Below are 13,538 nucleotides of genomic sequence, written 5' to 3'. Positions count from 1 at the left end.
TGGACATTCTCCCTCTGTAAGAATCTGCCTTATCTGAGACAGCCATTTCCTTCGATTTGGGGAGTAACCACTTGAAAACTTGGGAACATTTACAGAGAGCTGGGGTGAGGTGGAAAGAGCATAGGACTGGGTGTCTGAGGTCCATGGTTCTAATGGAGACTGTCTCCCCTTCCCTCTGGGACCCCAGGCATGAAACCCCTGGTGCATTCACCTCCACCCCGTTTGGCTTTCTCATCTGCAAAGAAGGGAGCTGAATTAAATGTTCTCTAAGGTATCTTTCAGCACTGAGTCGATGGTGTGTGTGTGTGTGTGTGTGTGTGTGTGTGTGTGTGTGTGTGCTTGCGTGTTGTGTTTGTGTGCATTCACAGAAAATTTATATTATGTCATGTATCCATCTGATTCTCTCTCTTGAACTTTTGAGTCATTCAGTCATAGAACACGAATTTTGAGGCTAGGACTGTGTTCTTAACCACTCTCCTTTACTATTGGGATATGTACACAGAGATGCTCTGTGGTTGGTATTCTATGTTACATCTGGCGGTCTTTATGCCTACATCTATTAATCTGTGGGTATAGAATTGGGGAGATGCAGAGTACTAAGGCTTTAATACTCAGCGAGATCTGGGTTCACATTCTTTCTCTGCCTCTTACTAGTTACGTGGCATCAGGATTCTCAACCATGAAGTGGAAATAATGAAGGCTATGTGATCAGGTTGCTCTGAGAATTAGGCAAAATGATGTGTGTAAGACAGCTGACAGTCTAAAACCCCTGCTACATAGTAAGTGCTCAATGAAAAGGGGAGCAGAGTCGAGATATGGATTGATGATAGGTTCTCTGATGAGAGGGACTTGCCTTATATCATGACTTCAGGTTGCTGGAACTTCTCAGTGGGGCTCTGCATCTAGGAGGAGCACTAAATTGTAGCTAAGATAACCAGTGGAATGTGGCTCTGGTTGGCTGTTGCTTACGCAACTTGAATGGTCTTCAATCATTTTCAAAATGCAATTGCATTTTAGAGCACTTTTTCTTTCTTTGGACAGATGTTCTGAAGTTGTTTCTCTCTCCATTCCTGTCTCTGTCTCTTTCCTTTTGTAGAGGAATTAATACATAGCGGGTACCGGGCCAGGTGTTTTACATTCATTATTTAAACTATCCTTGCAGCAACTGTCTCCAAGAGGTTTTGTCAGTCTCATTTCACAGCAGAAGATCTTGAGGTTCAGCAAGTAAGTCATCCAAGACCATTGTTAAGACCTCAGCTGTTAAGTGACAGAACAAGAGTTTGAAGTCCCGTTCCCCTGACTGTTAAAATGGGAGGGGACCTGGGAGAGAGATCAATTCATCTTTTGTCTTGACTGTTGAGCCCACTTCTTTGGGGGGAGAAAAGCCACCTGCTCCATCTACTCCCTCATTAGTGCTAGGGGACTCTGAACGCTTACTGTGTTCCTGGCTCTGCTAAGTCCATTATACATGATCCTGTTTGGTGCCATTAACAACCCTACAGGGTAGATGCTAATTATTAGACCCACGCAACAGAGGAGGTCGTTATTGAGGTGAGGTACTCTGGCTCTAGAGTAAACTCTTCTCGCAAGATAATCTACTAATTTTATCAGGGTTAACAAGGGCACATGGTCTCTATTACTCTTGGGAACGTTATCTGTAACTTTACTTCTGCTTCTTTTTGGTGGTATCCATCACTAGTTTCTCCTTGTCCCCAAGAACAACAGTGGACATTGAAGGTATGGAAGCTATTGAACAATAGGCCAGTAGAGTTTCAACACTGCAAGGCGTCTTCAGTCTTCAGGCGTCAAATTGCCCAGTAGTTTTATAACAATGGGACATGACCAGTTCAGTGGGTTGTAAAAACAACTTACTAGCACGTGATCAGTATTCCAGAAGTCAAATGAGTAGAATAGAAAATATGGAGTATGTTGCACTCAGGGTGAGATAGTATCGAGAAAGTTGCCTCCGTTACTTCTGTGCGTGTGGGTTCTGGGTCACCACGTAAAATGCATTTCTTACTGATGGCCATCTTTGTCCAAGTTTGAAAAGCATTGGTTTCATTAAGTGATTTTCAGATTTTGTTCCACGGCATCCATGGAAGCTTCAGATACCTTAGGGGAAATTGGAATGAAGAAGCTGAGTAGGGAGAACTTCGGGAATGTCCCCTCTTCTGATGAAAGGAGTCCCATGTTTATCTGGTTCTCATGTTGGATTTTCATAGGATATTTCATCTTTTTTAAAAAAGACTCTCCTGTGGGGTGCCTGGGTGGCTCAGTTGGTGAAGTATCTAACTTCTGCCCAGGTCATGATCTCCCAGTTCTTGGGTTCGAGCTCCGTGTTGGGCTCCTTGCTGACAGCTTGGAGCCTGGAGCCTGCTTCAGATTTGGTGTCTCCCTCTCTCTCTGCCCCTGCCCCGCCCATGCTTTGTCTCTCTCAAAAATAAATAAAACATTTAAAAAATTTTTTTTAAAAAAGACCCTACGGAAAAGAAAAGAACTGAAGAGCCACTGATTTACCTCATTGGATTTGTGTTGTATTGAGTATTGATTCACTCTTGCGTGACTTCATATGGTAACCAAGGGGCAGCCGTTTGCCCAGTACTGTGATGGTTGCCATGAAATATACAGCAATGTTGGCAAATGTGTCCATCGCTGTCCTTAAATGGTTGTTATAACTAACCTGATAACAACCTGCTGTTTACACCAGATACGGCAAGGAAATAGCTGAAGATGTTGTTCAGAATTTGGAAATTTACTTAAAAAGATATAGAGAGTTGTTACAAGAAGGGAAATGGAAGGATCAAAGGTGGCTATAGCAATGGAGATAAAGGAAATATGAAGGATTGTACTTTGGTGCAGATCAGCATAAAAATAAGTGCAGTATGAATTTGCTTGACAGTGTTCATGAATCAATGTCTGAGATTGTTACCTGACTTCTCACTCTGTAAGTCAACAGTGTGGTGCAGGCCAAAACCCAAAGTAAGCCTGACTACGTGCAACGCATTCATGGCCATGGAGTACAGAGTATCAGTGTGAGTGGAGACTGTGAAAATGGCCAAAGCCCTTTGCAGCTTTTCCCATGTGAGGATAGAGTCCATTGTGTCTATTTCCCTGCTTCTTGATTTTTGAGTTGACCCTTTGATTAGCTTTGGCCAATAGAATGCGGCAGAAGTGATCCTGTGCCATTTTGAACCTACTCCTCAAGCATGCAGCCTCCATTCTTGAACTCTTAGACCCTGATACAGACATGCAAATAGGCCCTAGTTAGCCTTCTGGAGGAAGGTAGACAATGGGAGAGAGACTCCAGGTACCATAGCCAAGGCCATCCTAGACCTACCAACCTCCAGCTGATCTGCCAGCTGATTGCAGACACTTGAGAAAGCACAGATGAGTTCAACCAGGCCCAGCCCAGACCAGAATAACTGTCTTGCCGACGCACAGGATCACGAGCTAACTTTTGGAGTGTTTTATTAGGCATCAGATTCTAACAGATGCATGCACCATCCTGCACGGGCAAATCCACACTGGAAGACACATGACCACATCTACCAAAAATATTAGCTAGAAATGTTAACAAACTACAGTGTGTTCAGGTCAGGGTGAGGATAGTTCTAAAAACCTGCTGGATAAGAAATTAAGGAAGCTTGGGCGCCTGGGTGGCTCAGTTGGTTGAGTGTCCCACTCTTGATTTTGGCTCAGGTCATGATCCCAGGGTTATGGGATTGAGCCCTGCATCGGACTCTGCACTGAGTGTGGAGCTTATTTAAGATTCTCTCTCTCTCTGTCTCTCTCTGTCTCTGTCTCTGTCTCTGTCTCTCTCTCTCTGTCTCTCTCTCTGCCCCTCCCCTCTGCTTGGGCTCTCATCCTAAAAATTAAAAAAAAAGAGAAGTTACATAAGCTTAATCTGGAAAGTAAGGATGTTTATGGGAACATGAGCTCTCCATTTTGAGACTTGACATTAATGGGAGAAGTGGGATGAATTCTTTGTAACTTCTGTGGTTGATTGAATATTGGCTGTAACTTCTCCCATTCCATCTATTCCTGCCACAGCCTTAGGGTAAGCAGAGTATGGTCTTCTCTTAAGTACTTTCTTTGACCTTGGGCTTGGACATGTGACTTGATCTGGCCAATGAAGTGTAGGCAGAAGTTATGGAGCATCTGCGGCAGACTCATTCTCCTATAACTTCTACCATCACCATAATAACAGGATTTCCCAGAGGAGGATGAGAGGCTTGTGGAGCAGAACCCCCTCCCCCACCCTGCAGCAAGCAACAGAGCTTTCCCAGCTCCCCCCTATATTATGAGTGAAAAGTTAATGTTTATTGTTATGTGCTCCTGGGGTTTTAATATTGATTCATATCTAGTAATAATTGACCAAAGTACTTCTGAGATTAAAATTAAGATCAAGGGGTATCTGTGTCAAGGAAGGAGACTTATTTAAGGACAAATCTCTTTGCTAAAGAAGAGAACTGTCCTAAAGTAGAACACATGGAGAAATTAGGAGTTCTCTATCCATGGAATATTCAATCATCGGGAAGCTGTAGATGGTGTTCTTAGAATGAGAATCAGACTTTCGTTTCAGAGCAACTGAGATGCTCAGCAATTTGGAGGATGGCTAGCAGATAATTTCAGTTGTTTTTTGCCACAGAGGAAGGGTGAGCGTGCAAGAGTAAGCATGTGTGTGCAGGGAAGGTGTTGGTTAAGAGGGACAAACACTGTGGGAGCTTTGAATGCCCACTAAGGTATTGACCTCTGATTCAAGTCTGCGCACATTTGTTATTCAACCTGGAACCTCTCCCTCTTTCCTCTGAAGTTCCACTTATTCCTGAAGTGCCAGCTTAAGTCTGGTTTTCTCTCTGGGAAGTTCACCTGACCTTTCCAGCCTCCAGGGACCAACCCATCTCTGGAGTCTTCATCTTGGCTGCCTTGTCTTTCTCCTTGAATTTTTCCAGGCTGAGATAGATGTTTCCCACATGCTCACATAGGGTTTCCTCAAATTAAGGACCTTGCTGCTCTGGAATGTGGTCTTGCCTCTCTCTTTAGAACTGAGAGCTGGTGGAAGGCAAGAACCATAGCTCATTCACCCAGCACCCCCTCTATCTACCGTAGTGCCTGGTACATCTACATGCTCAGTAAATATTTGTGGAATGAATGGATGTGGGTTTCTTTCATCTTTTTGGTGCAACTGTAAACTCCTAAAGGCAGTTGCTACATTCCCATAGTGTTCCAAGGCCTGTGCATTTGTTCATTCAACAAATATTTGATGAATGAGTCTAACCCAGGCTTACAACACCCTATGCCACCTGGCTCCTACCATCTCTACAATATCATTTCATGTAACTTCCCTTCACTCACTCACTGATCTGCTCAAGCCATACTGGCTTTCCTCAGTTCTGTGAACCCTTAAACCTCATTCCCACATCCGGGCTTTTACAGTCCCTTTGGCTACAATCACTTTCCCTTGGTCTTCTGTGGCTTCCGCCTTCTTGTTATTCCAATCACAGGTCACCTCTTTTGAGAATCACGTGCCGAGTGACCAATCCATGGCACCACCCTGCCTCTCTTCATTGTGTCTTTCAATCCCAATTCTCTGCATGATGTTCATGACTTTTGGATAATTATCTTCCTTCCCTCCCTTCCTTCCTTCCTTCCTTCCTTCCTTCCTTCCTTCCTCCCTCCCTCCCTCCCTTCTTTCCTTCCTTCCTTCCTTCCTCCCTCCCTTCTTTCTTTCCTTCCTTCCTTCCTTCCCTCCTCCCTCCCTCCCTCCCTCCCTCCCTCCCTTCCTCCTTTCTTTCCTTCCTTCCTTTGTCCCTCCCTTCTTTCCTTCCTTCCTTCCTTCCTTCCTTCCTTCCTTCCTTCCTTCCTTCCTCCCTCCCTCCCTCCCTCCCTTCTTTCCTTCCTTCCTTCCTCCCTTGCTCCCTCCTTTTCTTCCTTCCTTCCTCCCTCCCTCCCTTCTTTCCTTCCTTCCTTCCTTCCTTCCTTCCTTCCTTCCTTCCTTCTTCCCTTCTTTCCTTCCTTCACCAGCATGCTTATTTATTGATTGATGGTCTCTCTCAGCTAACATGTAAGCTTCGTGACAACAAGTATCTTTTTGGTTTCACTCAACAGCTGTATCCCTAACATCTGATAAATATGTATTGAGTGAATGGATGAATGAGTGAGTGAATGAATGAATGAACATGGGTCCAACACTCAGCTCTGCATTGTGAATACCGTGGGAAGAGAATAGACAAGGATCTTACCGTCAAGTATTTTATAATTTTTGCTGAATGATCAACGTATACCTGGTACAGCAGAGAAACCAAAACCAAACCAATAAATGCTAAACACAAAACAGAACAGATGGGAGTGTGTGTAGCTCAATGCATGTACTGAAGCCTCAGCTACTTTCTGTGAAATGAGGACAATAATGCCTCGTTTGCAGGTTTGCAAGGAAGGTGAAGTGAGATAATGAACAGGCACCACTCAACGTGTGGCACATGGCTCTCGTTCTTAGAATGGTATCTCCCAACACCAACCCCAGTTTCCCCCCAACGAGTGCAATGAAGCATATTAAGAAGCTTATGTTGGTCTACCTATCTGATCCACTCCAGAGAACCGAACTTCAATTCCAAGTATGGCTCCTGGGCTTAAATCCAGTTACGATAATGTTTCTGTCCCAGGTCCTTCCAGAGTGTTAACGGGAGAAGTGGAGCGATTATGGTTCCTTTGTGCACCATGAGCTTTTGTTAGCTGCTGTTCTTGAGCTGGGTGGTGGGGAGCTACGTAATAATTGGGTGCAAACCACAGCAAAAGCGCGAAGAGTCAGGGAATGCTGGACACAGGGTGGGTCTTCCGCAGAGGTGTGCCGATAACCGCTGGTGTTGCCAGAATGCCCTCCATGGAGAGTCAGTCCTTTTGTTTCAATCATTGCTGGATGGAATAAAAATAAGAACAACCGTTAACTCCAGCAGTCATTTAAGCGGGTCGAGTTCAATGCTAACATCCAAAACAATTATGGTAGTGAGTGACCAGCACTATGATCAGGTCTCAGGAGGGTGCTTCCTGGAGACTGGGTGGCTGAGTGTCTAGTGAGCCAGATCCCGCAGAAGCCCTGGGGAAGGGGCACGTTTGGCCAGTGGAGGGGCAAGGACAAGGACAGTTACACAACAGAGCTCCCAGAGTGAACTGTTATCTGTGTCTAATCTGTCCTCCCCTTCCCGCTCCACCTACACAGATGTGCCCTTTAAATATTTATTTGCCCACCTTTGCGGTATGTGCTAGACTTTGTCTCAAAAGTCAGCTTGATCCCTTTGAAGGTGTTTACTAATTAGATCAGCCTGGGAAGTTAGGCAACTTCAGATAAATTTATCCTGTGTGAGGAAGTCCCTGGGCACAAGACCCCTAAACAGCCTGGGGTGGGGTGGGGGGGTCAGCTGCCGCTTTCCTGCTTCCTTCCTTTACTGGAGGAAGTCCTAATGATTGCCCAATTAAGCTGAATGGCACTGCCTCTTTTTTTCTGCCATTAGCCCCTGACACAAGTCTGAGGCAGGCAGCAGAGTGGCTGGAGCCAGAAGGCTAAATGCTCTTAGCAAGCACGATTATGGATCAGTTGCGTGCTGGGCTCACTTTGACATAATCCACATGAAATTCTTGCTTAGTGATACAGCATCTGGGCCGTAGGTATTGACTCGATTGTGAGCTTGGCTTGAAAGGGAAATTGCTGCTGCAGTAATTCAAGTTCAATAGACCCGCAGGTCACTGCCCTCAAATATTTAAAAATAATATTTGCTTCAGGAGAATTTGGGCACGTGCATGAGTGTATGTGCGTGGGGCGTGTGTGTGTGTGTGTGTGTGTGTGTGTGTGTGTGTGTGTGTTTGGGCATATATATCTAGCTGCAAGAGCTTCTAGAAGAGGCGAAACATAAAGTGAGGGGGAGAACTTTATTATGCTGGGTCCGAAGGCAGCCTCAGTGTATGTATGGTCAGATTCATCGGATTCCCTTCAGTCACCTCAGCTATTGTCACCGTTGTGATAGGCCGGGAGAGAAAGACAGCTGATGATGGCTGCCGGGACTGCCTGTCTTAGGTCTCAGAGGATCCCCTTAGAGAGTTTTGCTTCAAACGCCTTTGCTTGTTCCAAGAGTAAGGCCAAGTGCTTCCTGCCCCGTGGAGCCCCCTGGGAGAGCCTGAGAGCATGCAGAGTGATGCCTGGCAGCCTGTGACAAAGCCATGGGTGTCCGTGGGCTTTGCCTGGCATAGCCCGCCTCTCCCCGACAGAGCCAACAGCGCTGCTCTCTGTTTCTGCGAGCCCTTGTTCACACTTCTGCCACAGTTCGTAATTAAGATTGTTAATATGTTTACCATGAAGCTGGGAGTGCCTTAGCCTTGTGACATAGCACTGTGACCTATGCCTGGGTCCACAACACGTATCAAATAACCAAACGGACACATTTCACAGGGAGAGCTGAGTTTCTTCTTGATGTTACTAAAACATGCCGCCTCTCTCAATCAAATGGAATGCAGTTTGCCTGAAGTTAGCATTGGACAAAGAGACTGGGGGCCGCATTGTGTCAGAGGACACAGCCAGCCATGTCATCATCTGTCTGTCCCTGGGAGATTTGACTTTCCGTCTGGGGAGGGCAACTTCCCTTTTGATCCTTCTGCCACCATCACACCGTCCTCCAGTGTTACGCTTGCTGATTTAACACTTTGGCCCTGAGGTGCTCCGAGCCCCCCCGCCACCTTCCCATGTTTCTGTCATTTGGGAGTAGATCTTAGTAGTTAGAATTTCTAGGGTCAAACCACCTGAATCTGAGTCCCATCCCCCCATGAACAAGCTGTGTGACCTTGGGAAGGTCAAGGTCATTTCTTTGCAGGTCCTTGCCCGCTTCCGCAACACTAAAGTGGGGTTCTTGAGGTTGAGAGTCTAAGCAGAGATCTTAAGGGAGCGTCTGACTTAGCATAAATGCTCAGGATTGTTAGCTATTTCTTCCTGCAATGTGAAAATGATCCCGTCCATCTTGGGAACTGTGGGGGGGGGGGGGGATTGGAGATAATGGATACAAAGTATCTGGCCCCCAAATGGTAGTTATGACTATCGTTATTATTAGCTCCCACAAACAGATCAAAATATAGAAAGATTTGATCACTTCCTAAGGGATTGCACAAAGAAAGTGACCCAGTATTCAGCTTTGACCTTGACATCTCCTTCCCTGACTAGTTCACTGTTAAGAATTACAGATCTCATACACTTTTGAGAAGATTACCAGGGAACAAAAGACCCAGGAAGAAAATCTCTCTCTCTCTCTTTTTTAATGCTTAATTGCTAAGATACACACCCTTTCTCTTGAGGGACTGACCACAGGAAGGATTTTCCACTTCGAAAAATATCTTCTCCCTTACTCTCAAGGCTTCACCTTTGCCTAACTTTATTATTATTATTATTATTATTATTATTATTATTATTATGTTTATGTTTATGTTTATGTTTATTTTTGAGAGAGAGAGAGTGTGTGTGACCAGGGCAGGGGCAGAGAGGGAGACACAGAATCAGAAACAGGCTCCAGGTTCTGAGTTGTCAGCAAAGAGCCCTACGCGGGGCTTGAACCCACAAACCTCAAGATCACGACCTGAGCTGAAGTCGGACACTTAACCTACTGAATCGCCCCTGCCTAACTTTAGAAATGCCAAGTTTTTGGGGCACCTGGGTGGCTCAGTTGGTTAAATGTCCGATTTTGGCTCAGGTCATGATCTCCCGATTTGTGAGTTCGAGCCCCACGTCGGGCTCTATTGCTGACAGCTCGGAGCCTGGAGCCTGCTTTGGATTCTATGTCTCCCGCTCTCTCTGCTCCTCCCCTGCTCATGCTCCGTCTCTGTCTCTCTCAAAAACAAATAAACATTAAAAAAAAAAAAAAAGAATTGAAGAACTGCCAAATTTTAAGGCAATCCTACCACCATGATAGCAATTATACACCAAGCCATCCCAATACCTCATGCCACGGGATTTTATTACATTAGTAATATACACGTTTGTGGATATATCACCATAGTAATGTTTTATTTTTGAACAAAAACATAATACTACTCTAACAACTGTTTTTTGATCTTCTTTTCTGTACTTCATAATATATTATAAATTTCCTGCCAGATCAATGAAATGATTTTTACACCCATTTTGAATACCTGCTATTATATAATATGATTATTCCATAATGACCTTAACAAAACCCCTATTTGTAGACATATAAATTGTTTCTAATGTTTCCTCATTGTAAACAACACTGTGATGAATATCCTTATACTTTTCCAGTTTCACATCTAATTGTCAGCATAGAATAAGTCATCGGTAGTGGCATTTCTGTTTAAAGGGCATGCACTTTTTGAGGCATTTGATAAATTCTGCCTAGTTGTCCTTTAAAAGCCTTTACCGAGTCGATCCCCAAATAATCTAGGACAGCTTTCCATTAAAAAAAAAAAAAAAAAAAACTTGGCACGTATAAGGAAGGATAATTTAGGCACACATCAGCAAGGGCAGAGGGCAAACGAAGAATCTGCTGGAAGCCAACTCCCATGGGGGCTTTAGTTGCCCAGAGAGCTGAGAGGAACAATGTCTTTGTACCATCTTCACCCATGGGTACCACTGAGATGCCCCATATGGCGGGAGCAGCTCCTGTCTGTAGGAGTTTTCATACATCCCAGTGACACTGGATTGTGGTTTCAGAAAGAAGCCATTTTTCTTAGGAAACAAGGCTAGGCGGTGGTGTTGGCAGGGGACCAGAGAAAAGGCAGAAGGTGGTGCAGGTGAAGAGGTGTGGGTTTTTAGTGGGATGTCACCAGCTGTTGTGACTTAAAACTCAAACACAGCCTTCAGGTGACAGTCTAGAAGAAGTGACTAGTTATGCTGAAGGCTGACTCGAAATCCTTCCTCCCTTGTCAGAGGAACTCAGCGGGTCTGAATGAATCATCATGAGGAAGCATAACTTGTTGAGGCTTCCCAAGACACGGAAAGGAATCTGGCCGACCTCTGTGTTGAAGCTTTACGAGACAGGTGGGTGCAACCGCCGATCTTTACGAAGGCGACTGTGGCTCAGAGTCTTGGGACTCCTCTGTGCCCTGTAAAGCTTTTATGACACCTCTGTCATGCCCTTGGTAGGTCCTGTGTCATGAAGAAGGATGCTAAGCACAAGGAATATGCCATATATGACCTCTTCTAGGTTTCTGATCCTTCCAGGGAGGGATCTCAGCACTTTTTGGCTCTTGTCAAGAAACCAAATGGCTGAAACTAAGTGAATTGTTCCCAGTGGTAAGATCTTGTTTGGGGAGAAGGGTGTAGCTTTATATAATTCTGGGGCTTATTGGCTTGGGTGAGAACTCCCTGGCATCTGCTGGAATTTGTAAGTGATGATGCAGGGAGGGAAATGGAGAAGTCAAGGCATTTACTGACCTAACACAGGCTTGTTAAAAAATACCAATTACATATATGCAGTGTCTCTGCATTAAAAAGAAAATATACACTGTCAGGAGAGAAAATGGGTTATTATTCACGGCTAATTCTTTTAGGTAAACATGGGAGTGTTCATACTTATGGCAAAGAGAAAAGTTTAGTAGAGATTCATGCAGCCCCATCATATATTTCTTGGGGCATCTATCTAGCAGTGGGACTTCCTAGGTTTTCATTTTTCTCTATATTTCTCTTTCTGTTTTCCTCATCTCTTGTTCTGCCATATGGAAGGATAGAAAACAACGACAATGAACAAAAAACAAATAGGACTTGGAATCAGATTACCTAGAGTCAAGTCACTGTGAGATGTTTGGCTTCTCTGAGCCTCACTTTTCCCATCTGCAAAATGGACACAATGAGACCTGCTTTGCTGTGTTTGTTCATTCACCACAGGTTAAATCGAGTATCAATGAACCAGCTAGCAAAAAGATGAAACATTGGCTCCAAAGCTTAACATGGCTCAGTTTTTTAGATTTTTACTTTCTGTTTTAAATACTCTTCTGGGGGCGCCTGGGTGGCTCAGTCGGTTGAGCGTCCGACTTCGGCCCAGGTCATGATCTCGCGGTCCATGGGTTCGAGCCCCGCATTGGGCTCTGTGCTGACAGCTCAGAGCCCGGAGCCTGTTTCAGATTCTGTGTCTCCCTCTCTCTCTGACCCTCCCCTGTTCATGCTCTGTCTCTCTCTGTCTCAAAAATAAACATTAAAAAAAAATTTAAAAAATAAAAATAAAAACTCTTCTGTTGTTTCTCCTGACTTAATCTCTACTTCCAGACAAGCATATAGCGTCTTTAGCTGCTCTGGTAGATTTATGGATTTTTGAATTTGGAGGTTATTAGAAGATTGTGTCCCTCTGTTCTTGGTGCAAACTACCAATCAGGAAATAATGCGGGCATTAGAATCATCTTCTTTTCCTTTTAGAATGTCCTTTTCATTGTCCAAGCTTTCTGTGGCTTTTCTATTTCAATCTGTATTGCCCAGACTGCTAATGGGATAGGCTCCTAACCGGTGTCCTTGATTTGTTCTTTCCTTGCCAGCCTAACCTATACATAATATTTATTCTTTCACTTAGCAAACATGTTTCATGTATCTGACAGTTTCCACCAACTCTAGTGGGTGCTGGACATGTGCCTAACTCGCTCAAATACCTCCCTCAGATTCGCATCTCTATTAATGTAAATATCAAGCCCCTTAACCTAGAGTTCAAAATCCCGGGTAAAACTGTTTCAACCTGCTTTTTGATTCTCTCTGTCTCACAACCTACATCAGCTCTCCACGTTAGCTGGGCCGATCTCCTCCTTAGCTTTGCAGATGTCCTTCCCCCTTCCAGGAATGCTCTCTTGTCTCTATTTTATTTATTCCAACCTAAGGTTCAGTGCTGAGCCCAGATGTTAATTCCCCTGTGGAATATTCAGACTGTGCCTCCTTGGGACCCTTGTCACTTAATATCTGAGGCCATATAATTCAAATGGCTGTGTAGCTTTTCAAGCATCCAGAAAGACAGTAAGATTTCAAGGTGGTTGAATGAAAACATAGAAACATCTTGACTCATTTGTTCTTGCATCATCCACAGGACCTCATATCACAGTGTCCTGCTCAACAAACACTTGTCTGTTTGTTGTTTGAGCCATGTAACAAAACATAAAAACTGGAACTAATGCACTGTTAGAATTATCCCAGTAGCCGATTGCTTCCCTCTCTTTTTTGGGGATGACTTCAGATGCCAACTTGGTTCATACCCTTCCTTATCTATGGTGTCCTCTCCAACCTGGCTACCATCATTCCTTCATCCCTCTTCAAAGTCCTCTTGCTATGGAAATACAGGGTCACAGGGGCTAGTAGCATTAGGTAGTTTCTACTGTTTAAAAGAAAAAAAGCTGATGCTTTGCCTAGGTATCTAGATCTGACTTACAATTCTGACTGTAAGCTGAGCAACCCTGGGAAAGCTGTCTTGCCTCTCTGAGTCTCGGGTTCCTCTTCTGTAAGATAGAATACATAAAACCTCTTGCAGGGGCAGTTGCAAAAAATAAATATGATAATATACATATATAGCACTCAT

At 44.4% G+C, this 13,538-nt stretch overlaps 1 long non-coding RNA gene across 4 annotated transcripts in view; it reads left to right on the top strand.

Moving 5' to 3' along the window:
• LOC106976892 (uncharacterized) overlaps positions 1-13,538 on the top strand; it is a 368,177-nt gene that overhangs the window by 319,067 nt on the left and 35,572 nt on the right. For all 4 annotated transcript variants that reach the window (XR_008292651.1, XR_008292649.1, XR_008292650.1 and 1 more), the window contains one exon: positions 10,919-11,029. This is a non-coding gene — a long non-coding RNA (uncharacterized LOC106976892). The remainder of the gene's footprint in view (positions 1-10,918; positions 11,030-13,538) is intronic.

This window comes from Acinonyx jubatus, chromosome F2 (assembly GCF_027475565.1).
Source record: "Acinonyx jubatus isolate Ajub_Pintada_27869175 chromosome F2, VMU_Ajub_asm_v1.0, whole genome shotgun sequence".
Lineage (NCBI taxonomy): Eukaryota > Metazoa > Chordata > Mammalia > Carnivora > Felidae > Acinonyx > Acinonyx jubatus.
Note: the sequence above shows the minus strand (reverse complement) of the source record. Positions and strands in the feature narration are given on the sequence as shown.